This window comes from Eumetopias jubatus, unplaced genomic scaffold (genome assembly GCF_037043125.1).
Source record: "Eumetopias jubatus isolate StellerSeaLion01/CBP00866 unplaced genomic scaffold, mEumJub1_p1.0 scaffold_2, whole genome shotgun sequence".
Classification (NCBI taxonomy): Eukaryota; Metazoa; Chordata; class Mammalia; order Carnivora; family Otariidae; genus Eumetopias; species Eumetopias jubatus.
Genome location: NW_028274808.1, coordinates 162,055,650 through 162,066,106, shown reverse-complemented (window position 1 = coordinate 162,066,106; position 10,457 = coordinate 162,055,650). Strand labels below are relative to the sequence as shown.

The following is a 10,457-nucleotide window of genomic DNA, read 5'->3' as shown; positions in this document are numbered from 1 at the left end:
CCAATTCGCTGCGTTAAAATTCCATTTGCTTTCTGGGTTCCTGATTGGACCCTGGCTGAAATCCTGAGTAACCCAGAATTTGACAAGCACACTGCCCACAAAGGCAACTCTGGGCAAAGCAATGTCCTTACGGGTCTAAGCAGTAGGTAGGAAAAGACTCTGGTGAAATAACACAAACCGGCGATTCAAGACAAGAGTGGATAGAGATATAGGATGGCCAGATAAAATGTAGGTATGTCTCATGCAATCTGTAGACGGTATAATTCTTTGTTGTCAGGACTGTTTTGTGTATTTGTACGGTGTTTAGCAACATCTGGAAAGTGCTTATACTAAAAGAGATTATTCATTGTTTATGTGAAATTCAAATTAAACTGGGTGTCCTGCATTTTTGTTTGCTAAACCTGACAAACTTAATAGAGAATAAGCTCATGTTGAAGATTGACTTCAATGCTGGACCGTGCAGGAATAGATATGGGGGCACAAGGGTCATTTTTGAAAAAAGTTGGGCCCTGGAATCAGACCTTGATTGGAGTCTTTTTATAAACTACAGTTACTGTGACTGAGGCAATTATGAAATACAGGGTAGTCCAATCAGAGGCCTGTGGAATGAAAGCTCAGGAAAATGCCTGGGCATATGTGTTTGCATGATCGAATGTATAAATGAGTTACAGAAACTTACCTGAAATAATGGCCTAAGTCTAGAAACTGCTAGAGAAACATTCTCAAATATTTGGGAGTTTAAAGATAGATGGTGGCGGGGTGCCTGGGTGGTGCAGTTGGTTAAGTGCGCCACTCTTGATTTCGGCGCTGATCAAGCCCCACGTCTCTTTCTCCTTCTCCCTCTGCCCGCCCCGCTTCTCCAAAAAACAAAACAAAACAAACAAACAAAAAACAGATATGTAGATGGTGAACTAGCATGTGCTTTTTTGAGGACAATGATGGAAGAAAAAAGTATCTTCCAAAGACCAAATGTCCACACTTGGTGATTTCTCTAAACCAGTGGTTGTCAACTAGGGGCAGTGTTGTCCCTCAGGGAATACTTGGCAATGCGCAAACACAGTTTTGATCGTGACAAATGGAAGAAGGTGCTACTGGCAGCTGGTGGGTAGAGGCCAGCTAACCATCTTACAATGCACGGGACAGCCCCCAAAACAAAGAATCCTCTGGTCCACTAGGTCAATAGTGCTGCTGTTGAGAAACCCTGGTGGAAACGCATATGGAAAGTAAGTAATCAGCACACATTCTGTAAAGACATATACAAAGTATTCCCTCTTAAAAGTGAAACCAGATAATAAGGCTGGAATTCCTTGAGGACGGATTCCAGAGGGAAACAGAAGCGCTAGCACCGCAGAGGCCCCTCAGTCGTCATCCCATATCTGGGATTTGCCCACCTCTGCAGACAGACAATAAATCATCACTCGAGGTGGCATTGCGTGGTCTCACTCTCCTTTGTATCCCTAACTCTTTCAGCTGGAATACAGCGCCCTTGTCTCTTCAGGGTGCTTTATTTCTGCCTGACTCCAGAGACGGATGGAAGTGTGGCAATACGGCTCACGTTCAAGGGGTTCATTGGAGGAAGTTGTAAGCTAAACCAGGCCAAGGAGGTGCAAGAGACCTGAGGGAAAACCAAGGGAATTTCAATTCCTGGGAAAGGTAACCAAGTGCATTAATCAAAGCTCTGTCAAGTCCAGGGGACAGAAAACCACCCCAGTTGGTTTAAAAGCAGAAGAGGATGTACTGGCCCACATAACTCAGACAGTTTCTGGGCTAGTTCCTAGGACTAGAGAAGGAGCTTACAGGTTCCAGTGCCTGTTCCCAGGACTGGGCACTGCCAGAACTTTCTTGCTCCTGCACTCTGTTTCTCATCTCTCATTTCCTTTTGCAGAGATGCTTTCTCCCCCAGGGGCATGGTAGGGAAGATGGCTACAGGCCGTCGAAATGTCACAGCCGCCCAACTTGGAACTTCTTTTTCCCATTATCTATGTATCAGACTCAGGAAAAATCTCTGGCTCTACTTGGGTCATTGCCCACTCCTGGATCACCCATTGCATCTAGGGAAACAGGACTATGATTGGCCAGGTGTGTGTCATGGGCCCACTCCTGACATCAGGAATGAAGTGACATTTTCAATTAGTAGAGTGGGAAATTAGAATCACTTTCCCGGAACCACATTACTATGCTTTTTCTAGGGCTGACATTTCTTGAATGCAACAGCCGGCCCCCAGCGGCTAGCAGGAGCTGGACTTGTGACGGCTTTCATCCCTGCCTGAGCGGGGCTACCCTGGAGACACTTCCCTGAGCTGTCTGGCTAAGGAGCTGACCCTCTTCATGTGGGGCAACTGTCCCGCACTAATGAGCCCCTTTGTATCAGAGATTCACAGAATCAGAATCGCGTGGTAGGAGCTCACTGATACGTGGTGAGGGGTTAATGGCACTTTTGGTTTGTTTGGTTTCGTTCCCAAGTTTTATTCAAGAACTCAGGCAAAACATTCCAGGTAAACGAGTTTTAATCTTATCTTCCTCCTCTTCTTCATCCTTGTTAATCTAGAAGTAATGTAATTGGTGACTCTCTTTCCTGTTAGCAACTATGTGCAACCAAGCATGTAGATTCTTCTTCTTCAAATATTTTTTGGTGAGATACTTCAAGTACTATTTGGAAAAAGTCACGTCAGAAGTTATGGTAATCTTGCTCTTGCTCGTTTCAACGTATACAACCCCTCCACCAAGATGTCCAGCTTTTCCATTCACTCTGATTCTTTCCCCTCAAAATTCTTCAAAATGGAGGGCATCCATGATTTCATCTTCTACAGGGTGAATGCGATCGAGGGTGAGCTTCAGAACGTGCTTCTTTTTTTTGCCCCCACAAGTTTTTCCACAGGTGCCATTGAGGCAGTGGAGGCAGAAAAGGATTAATGGCATTTCAATTCCTTGGATGATGCGTGAGGGTAGTGGACAAACACACTCTCTCCGCTGGCCCCCGGTGGCTAATGGCCCCCCACAGTCACTGAGCAATGGGAGAGAAGAAGCAGTCTGTGGAGTCCGGTAGACTGAGTTCCGACCCACTTCTACCACTTACTAGCGGCGCGACCTGCTTAGACTGCTCTAAGCCCTACCTTCCTCACCTGTAAAATGGGCCAACAATCCCACCTCTCAAGGGCTCTGTGAGGTAATCTATGCGATCACCTATGTATAGCACCTGCATCGGTAAATGCTCTAAAATGCTTCTTTCTTCTCTTTTCCTCTGTAGATTTTGGCTTGCTTTTAGCAAAACCTAAAGGTGCTGGATTTCTTTCAGTTTGGCAATATATAGCTCCACCTGTTGGAACAATTTGGAATGTTGAAAAGAACCCTCAAGTAATATATTTGAAAATATCTAAACAAATTATGCTTTAAAATTAAGACATCACACATGATAATAATGATAAGTGCACTAATCATAATTCAATCTTTATGTTCCCAGACAAAATGACTTTGGATCTGAAAGGATACTAAAGATAAATATTGGAAAAAAATTCCATTCACTTCACCCCACTCTTCCAAAGTCCAAAGTCTATTTTCACTCTGAAGTTTCAAAATATCTCTAAACTTCTCTTCTCCAGTGGATAAACTACCACTAGGGTGTAAATGGTTTACCAGATGCTAACTCATAGGACTGTCTGTACACCATCCAAGTTACTAAGAATAAAGAACACGGAGCCTTTCTAGAACAGTGCTATTTGAATAAATATTCTGGGGAAAGTACTTTGAGAACTGACTGTATTTCTAAAGATTTCTTAGTAATGATAATTTATCCCAGCCTGAGCAAGAATGGAGATTTGTACTTCAAAATAAATGGATAATGTATCCTAGCAACCTGGAGTTTCAAACTTTTTATTAGTCTTCCCCTGCACTTGGCACATCGAAGGGGAGAAACCCAAACATCATTAAATAGAGAGTCTGTGCGTAAAGTGTGAGGTATAAGAGATCTTCATTTTCTCTTGCAGCTGAGAGTATCTGTGGAGTGTTGGCTGGCATACACAAGATGAAATATACACAAATTAATGGCTTGGCAAGTTTTATGTACCCAAGGAACGTCTTAATTCTTGTGTTTTTTGTTTGTTTGTTTTTGCTGTTTCAATTCGCTTACTTCTAAAGCGAGTGTGCTATATTATGCAACTACGTTGAATTTATGAAATTTATTTCCCCTTTTATTTATCTCCCTACTTCAAAAGAAGAAAGAAAATGTGCAAAGAAAGCATACAATTAGCTTAACCATTTATTTAGCTGGGCAAGAGTCAATAAGGGAATTCATTTATAGGGATAATCTGGTATTCTTTATTGCCTTACTTTCTATTGGGGTTGGTTTCTCTTCCTAAGGAAAGATATCTTTCTTCCCAACCAAAAACTGTCATGAAGATGAAATGAGATAACATATAGTCAATATTGGCATAAAGCAAGTTTTCTGTGACTCTTGATTTCAGGATTGTGAGTTCAAGCCCCATGTTGGGTGTAGAGATTACTTAAAATTAAAAAAAGAAAGGAACGGCTGATTATAAGCAATTTCAGGGTTGATTTTTTTTCTTCCTAAGTATTGAATGAATTCTGTGTCAATTATAAAGAGAAATTTGGAGCTAGTAATAAACTAAGAGAATATTTATTCTAATTTCATCTTCTGCCACTGAAACTGAATGCCAGAGAGGCTAAGTGACTTACTAAGGATACCCCAGTCAGTTGCTGTGGATGGCATGGTTATCCCTGGACCCTGTCCCACACCAGGGCTGGCTTCAAGCATTAAGTCCTCCTTGGTTTTATGTGGTAGAATCATTTACTTTGGGATCAGATTTTCCTCTTTTTGCTGCTTATACATAAATTGCTCCATCCTAAATATGTCACCCTGATCCTGTACTTTGTATAAAAACAGCTTCCCAGTTCTAATGGCTGGTTATTTCTCACTTTTATGACTTGATATAATTACCCCTTGCCCAGTCTTCTGTGTGGTTCATGTGATTCGTGGCTGTTACTAGCAGCAAGCCTGAATGCACTTTGGAAGGAGTATTATGAGCAAGGTCATTGATCAGGTACTGTACAATCTCATTTGATTATTTTAATGTCTCAGGAGCACGAGAGACTTAGGTAAGTATCTTTTGAAAGGGTTATTTCTTTTTATAGCTTTGAGGCGAGTTGGCTTTTGGGAGTATAAAGTTGTGCCATTTTTCAAATATAGGAACAGAATTTTTAAATGCCCACCCACCTATTTAAGAATTATACTACACCAGCTCTGGATGAAAAACCATCACGTATGATTTAGGGTGATGTTTTCGAAGTTTAATCCCCAAACTGAATGAGTATCTCAAGATTAGGTATAAGCAACGTGGCTCTCTTTTTCAATTATCTGAATTGATCTGTCCTACTTGTAATTCAAATTATTATCACCGGAAATCAGCCCCTTGCCGGCTGCCCCTAGTGATTTCTGAGCCATGCCCAAGATGGCTTCACTGTCTTCTCACCTGCTCCTCTTGCTCTGACCTTGTCTGTGGCTGACCCTCGCAGAGTCTTTTCTGTTGGCTGAGGTGGTCTTCTACTGCGAACTGATGGTATTTTCACCACTGTGAGTAGGTGAAGGGGATGCTGCTCACACTCCTATATGTTCACTCCCCATGCCTCTGTTTTAAAGATAGTTTCCTGAAGATTTGATGATAATGAAAGGGATGTACAACACAGCAGAGAAAGTCCAGAAGGACTCAGTTTCTCTAATAATCCTCTGGCTCCTTGCCTAATCCCGGGCCCCCCTTCCCTAGGCTCCGGCAGCTCACTCTCTACCGAAGGTTCTAAATGCTTCTGGGTTTGTGCCAACCGTCTCCCATCCCGAGAGAGAAAAGGGAGCTTCTTCCTCACTTCTGTCTTTGGCCTCCTTGCTGCAGACAATTATTCTATTGCATGGATGATTAAGATTGGAAATGCTCATTTCTTACTTGGGAAATGTACAAGAGAAAATGGTCTGGCCCTATGTCTGGCCTCAGTAAGATAATCATATCATGGCCTGATGTTAGTACATTTCCCCAAAGCTCGGTTATTCAATCTCAAAAACGTGTATGAACTATCAAAAACCCAATCCAGGTTGAGTTGTTGCAAGCTCAATCCAGATAATTCCATCTCTTTTCATCAAGGGGTTGTAAATGGGTAGGGTTCGAGGTCTGGTCTTCCCTGAAGTTGTCTTGTGACACAAAGAAGCATTTCTCAATGTAGCACTTTCCAGAGTCTAGATATAAATGTGCCTTCACTGTGAAAGCCACACTGTGTGTGTGTGTGTGTGTGTGTGTGTGTGTGTTTCCCTGAAAGCAGGGGCTTGGGCTGAGACAGAAAAGAGAGGAACTGATGCTCTGGGATATAACTAAGGCTTAAGAAAAAAAAAAAAGAAGTTTCCCCCCAAAAGGGCTCCACCTGGTAAATGCTGAGTTAAACAACGTCGAGCAGATTTTCTTATCATATGATGTATCACAACCATTACTCTACACTATAATATAAATTGTGACTCTCCAAGGGAGTGGGCACAGAAATTGGTGTGTAGCATTTCCCAAAGCACTTTGACAATGGACTCCTCCTGCTGTAATGGTGGAGGCCCCTGAGAACTCCCCAGGAAATGTAGTCCAGGTCAGTACCTGTCCCTGGTCCCGGCAGGTGAATTCACTCACAAGAGTCTGTGCCCAGAGCCTCGGCTGCTGGGCCAGTCTCTCCTGCCCACCGCAGGGGAGCTGGGCTCCCACCTGCAGGCAGGGGTGGACAGTGTGGCTCCTTCAGCCTCCATGTTGCAAGGACAATCCTTGGGGAATGCTGTGACCACATTATACAGGGCGAGGCTGTAATGTAGCTTGATTTATACTTTCCAAATAGAGATATGGTGTGCAGGCTTTCAATTATCCTATGGCATGAACCTCTCAAATATTAGGGGCAGTGCTGGCCTGATGGTTCTCCTAAGCAGGATGATCCTCCTGTGCCACACCAAAACTGGTCTTGCCTAACCAAAATCACAGTCATTAAGGCCCCCAAGACCCCTCTCCTAGGGGCCAGTCAGCCCTGAGATGCCCGGGCAGGCCAGCTTTGGGTATCCATGCCTCAGGGACTCAGAACCATCACAGTGTGTGCGTTCTGGGCCCCCCCACCTCAGAAGTTCCTCTGGGTGGGAAGGTCCCCAGGATATACGCTCAGCAGTTAATTTCTGAGTCAGAGGGTACACACATACTTCATTTGGCTAATAAAAACCAAATGGCTCTCCAGAAGAAATGCTGTGTTCTTATATTTCATTTTGGGGGCTAGTCATGTCAGGGTTGGCTACCAGTTATGTTATCGAATATATTGGGTAGTTCTATTTTATATGCTGGAGCAACTTATATTGCACTGGAATGACTCGTTCTTTGAAAGTATGAGAATATGGGCAGTATGACTGCTTGGTGTTAAAGTCCATTTATATAGCCAATTCTCTGACAATGTTTCCAATTTCTTCCTTGTGTATCCGGTCTAATCAATTTCAATGCATTTTGTCTGATGTTGGCACCTAGGCAGGAATAACTAGGTCCATGGGACCCCAGGATGTGTGGTTCTATGATTTGCTACTTTGTAACCTGCTGTAATACCTGACGAAGGCGCTCTGTGCACAGCGGATGGCTCCAAATACACAGACTGGGATTTCATTCTCTATGTGTCGCGTAAAATTGCCGTGGTCAATGAATGGGGTTGTTGTTTTTTTCTTTTTTAAAGATTTTATTTATCTATTTGACAGAGATAGAGAGAGAGAGCCCAAGTAGGCAGAGAGGCAGGCAGAGGGAGAGGGAGAAGCAGGCTCTCCGCCGAGCAGGGAGCCCGATGCGGGACTCGATCCCAGGACCCTGGGATCAGGACCTGAGCTGAAGGCAGCTGCTTAACCAACTGAGCCATCCAGGTGCCCTGTTGTTTTTTTCATGTCCTCAAATTTTTGCTTTTATTTCTTTTCTCTTCTTTTTAAATTTTTGCTTTTATTTTATTTTTTTTTAAAGATTTTATTTATTTATTTGAAAGAGAGAGAGAATGAGAGATAGAGAGCACGAGAGGGAAGAGGGTCAGAGGGAGAAGCAGACTCCCCGCGGAGCAGGGAGCCCGACGCGGGACTCGATCCCGGGACTCCAGGACCATGACCTGAGCCGAAGGCAGTCGCTTAACCAACTGAGCCACCCAGGCGCCCTAAATTTTTGCTTTTAAATTGATGGTGATGTCGTGCACTTTTGGCATTAGCTTTTATGTATTATATATATATATAGCTACTGTATATATAACAATATATGTTACATATTATAAATAAATTACCATATAAAATATATTTATTCATTTATTCTCAAGGATTTTTTTCCTCTTGAGGAAACCGAGGCTGGTAAATTACTGCTTATAAATCATGTGATACTTTTGGAGTCTGAATCATTCTGACTACCCAGAGAATATTTTTTCTTCCTTAATAATAGTCATTCCAAAATTGCACTTGTATCACAAAACTGTCCTTTCCTAAATCCTGTTTCAGGAATGACGATTTCAGTGACTGTGTGCCCCATTCCTGACTAATCACTGCAGTTAAGATTAGAATGTTTTTAAAAAGGAAGTTATCAGTAAAAATGAGTTAAGTGTTTTTCATTTCTCAAGTTCACTTGACAAGTTATATTATACAGATATACTCCATTTTATTTATTTATTTATTTAGTAGGCTCTGCGCCCAGCATGGAACCCAACACGGGGCCCAAACCCACCACCCTGAGATCAAGACCTGAGCCAAGATCAAGAGTCTGATGCTTAACTGACCAAGTCACCCAGGCACCTCCAGATATACTCCATTTTAAATAAACCCACTATAGCTATGTTAAAATTTGCATGAGGAGGCTCACCTATCTTCCTGAAGAGTCTTCTATTGGATCTATCCATAAATGATTTTTTCCATCCCACCCGTGAAAAACACCACTAATTTTGCTAGTCATTGAGAGAATAAGATTTCCTTTTCAGATATGACTATTCTAACATATTTTGCTGGCATGTAACTATTATAAAAAAGAAAAAATATGACAGTCGGGTGCTAGAATCCAACGTGACTTAGAGGCCCAAATGTTTTCCTTTCTCAGACATTTTCCAAGGGTAACCCAAAATCCTAGATATTGAAGGGAAGTTTCCAGAAGAAAATCCCGATATGAAAGCAACTCTGTGGACTTCATATCATTAATTCCAGGAAAGAAAGCACAAAGGGTGTTTTCTAATCTTAATTTGTTGTACTTGAGTATCTTATGGTTTCTTCTGGTTATCAGTGGGAGGCTGGTTCTTTAATCTATTAATTGGTTCAACAAGCTTTCATTGACATGTACTCTATGCCAGGGAAACAGTGTGAAGAAGGTCAACCACAAAAAACAGTCCCTGCCCTCCTCAAGCTTGCATTGCAATGGAGGAATTAGACCATAAACAAATGAAGTAGTAAGAGCTGTTGTAATTGTCTGGGGTTGCTGTGTGGAGTGTGGAATGTGATGGGGGAGGGAGGAAGGAAGGGTAGTGGCCATGACAGCAGACAGAGATGACCAAGACAGAGAGGTGGAGGCTTGGATGAAAGCAGTGGCAGTAGAGATAGACAGAAATGGAAGTAGAGCTATAGATCTCAGACAAATGATGGCGGGCTACCTAGGTTAGACTCTGGAAACAGGCTCTGAGATGGAGATTTGAAAGCCAGAGTTTCCTGAGGAATGCTCTCGAAAGCCATTGAAAACATGAGGAGCACGGGGTGGGGCAGACAGAGACGTGGATCCACACCTACAGCAATGGCCTCAGACAATACCAAAGGGAGACCCAACGCTGAGATGGCCCTTGGGATATGTTCCCAATTGAAGCAAGGAAGAGGTAGGTCTTTGTTTCCCTGGTGGGACCCTTCACTGGAAGGGGGCTGCTGCTGGAGGGAGGACATGACCTTGGGCACCTCTGTTCCCTTCACAGGAGGGCAATGCCTGGAGAGAGACTCAGCTGGGCGTTGTCCGGACCCAGCACTCTCAGTGGCTGGGAAATGAGTGCATAGGTCATAACTTAGGCATTTGGATGGTGCATCGCACCATCCATTAGAGTCCTTATAACCCTCACTTCCATCAAAGTGGCTATCATGCTGTATTTGATCCCAAGCTGATGAAATGTTAAGCTCAGATTCTCAAAATTTTTAAAAAGGTTTCGTTTTTAAGTAATCTCTACACCCAACATGGGACTCAAACTTACAACCCCGAGATCAAGAGTCACATGTTCCTCCAGTCTAGCCAGCCAGGCACCCCTAGATTCTCAAATTTGAGTGAGCATCAGAATCATCCCAGAGATTGGTTCAGGGGTCTGTGGTGTGACCTGAGAATCTCCATTGTTAACCAGTATCTTAGGTTATTCTCACGCAGGAGTGTGCAGATAACACTGTGATGGGAGAATTCCGAGAAGCTGCCAAGACGTCC

The 10,457-nt window shown here is 43.1% G+C and overlaps 1 pseudogene; it reads right to left on the bottom strand.

Moving 5' to 3' along the window:
- Positions 1 to 2,469: 2,469 nt before the first annotated feature.
- LOC114206668 (large ribosomal subunit protein eL22 pseudogene) lies at positions 2,470 to 2,885 on the bottom strand (annotated as a pseudogene).
- Positions 2,886 to 10,457: the final 7,572 nt, after the last annotated feature.